Genomic DNA, 2168 nt, shown 5'->3' with positions numbered 1-2168 from the left:
ACACTTGGTGGTTGATGTCATGGGAGATTGAACCCGCACCTTCCGGATAAAAGACGACCTTATAACTCACTACACCATCCCTGACCCCTGATGTATGCACGTATGTCTTTGTGTGTGTGTGGTATGCGGGTATAAAAGAGCCTTTGCATGTCATCAGTCAATTAATTCATACAGGTTTGTCTGCCTGCACACCTTCCCCAAACAAGACGGTTATGGTCAGGCTGAGATGGTTTTGTAGGTTGCCGCTCCCAAAGAGGATGGAGGAGCAAACTGCTCGCCTGATCGTGGTCGAGTGGTCACAGAACCAGGAAGTAGACTGGACCATTAGATGTGACAAAAGCGCAAAGCGATGGAAAGAGCCTCTTCTTGCACCATATCGTGCGATGATGTGTACAGCGTTACGTCTGTGGTCGAGCGTCCTTACAGAGCGCGATGTCTGATTTTTCAACTCTATCTATAATGCATCAGCGTTAGTTTTCCATCCCCAGTCTGACCTCTAGCGAAGAAGGAACCGCAGTATTCTCAGTAGGACAAGAGGTTTCTAAATCTTCCTCCCTCAGAGAACAAATGGGCTCTAATGCCCAGGCAGCAGCTGCTCACTGAGTGTTTTCTAAGCTGTGCGTTGCTCTGCTAAGAATAGTGAAACACAAACCCACATCCTGGGAGGGTCCAGTCTCTTCCCAGCCTTCAAGGTCACTGTTGACCTACCAGATATGCCTTCCATTTGTAGTTCCTCATGTGTCAAGTGGAGACTGTTAAGAGTTTTTCATCTTGTGATGCTGAATGCAGACTCACAGATTAGATTGTTTTTTTTTAAACTGTGCCAAAATTGATAAAGGTATGACATTACATCACCTCAGACAAAGGGCATTTAAAACCATTTTTGGTTCCTCCTAAGGCTTGATCAAAGATCATTTGGAAAGAACTGGAAAAGCTAAAGCAGAATGGCTGAAATTTGACTTTGTTTACCGCAGAGCAAATCTAATCGACCATATTGCTTCTGCCAATTCATTTTAGATCTGTCTTGGCTTGTGTTGCCTCCCTGTTGGCCTTGTTCTGCAACCCAAAACTGTTTGATGGCAAGGGGAAATGGCCCTGCTGTTTAGCCTAGCTGTAGACTGAATACAGAAAATTCATCTGATTTAAGCTAAATGAAGCTACCTATTTTAATTCAATCTTGACTTATTGTATTTTACTGTGAGCTGCCTGTGTATTTATCATCACTGTGCGAAGGGGTCAAGAACAGATACTGTACAAATGACTTAATCCTTCATGGATTATCTATCGGTTGGTCCACCAGGAAGTAAACCTCGTCATTTCTAATGAAATGTGCCTTTCATTTCCAAGCATGTGTGTGTGCTTGCATGGGTGTGTTATTGTGAAGGGCAGACAATGGACGCTGTCTTTCACCATATGTTTACAGTATCAAGAGTCAATTCACCAAAAGTTGTCGCATGTTGAAAAAGATTTTTAGTCATGCTTTGTTTCATGTTACCTCCAAAAATGTTGTCTTGCTTTAATACTATTGTGTGTGTGTGTGTGTGTGTGTGTGTACGTGAGAGGGAGAGAGAGAGAGAGAGTGTGTGTGAGTGAGTGAAAGATGTGCATGTCATTGGAATAATGCAAATGTGCGTGCCACACACTGAAGCAAAATGATTTTGTATTGCTTAAACCAATGAGGGAATCCCCATTTCTTTTCAAGTAATCGATGCCATTCCATTATTTTCCCAATTTTTGATTGTAAAGTGATGACAAATTAATATGTTAAGTTATGACTTTACTATGCAATGTTCCATCGTTGCCGGATCATTTTGAGTCCTTACTTTTTTTCTTTGTCGTCACTCTTGGTGATACCTAGAAGTTTTCAGTCTTGACAAAGTAATGAAACCAAAGCCTGCCTCTCTACAGGAGCCAAAGTGTTTTGTGCCGACTTCAGGAGTCTTAAGTGCTTTACCTCTCTTCATTCTCCTTAGCTAAACTGAGGGGGCAACATCAAGCTAGGTTGAGGCGACGCGGTTAACTCACAGTTTAAGCTTTAGATTGGAATGAAGTATCATACAGAAAGACTCTGTCAGCTGAGACGCTTCCTGCCAAAAGTCTGAATCTTTATGATCAAAACTCCTGTCATTTTAGAGATGCTTATCGTCATGAATCTCATTGTGCCTCTT

The sequence above is a fragment of the Centroberyx gerrardi genome, chromosome 23 (assembly GCF_048128805.1).
Source record: "Centroberyx gerrardi isolate f3 chromosome 23, fCenGer3.hap1.cur.20231027, whole genome shotgun sequence".
In the NCBI taxonomy this organism is placed as follows: Eukaryota; Metazoa; Chordata; class Actinopteri; order Beryciformes; family Berycidae; genus Centroberyx; species Centroberyx gerrardi.
The sequence above is the reverse complement of the archived record's forward strand: the minus strand, read 5'-3'. Positions refer to the sequence as shown.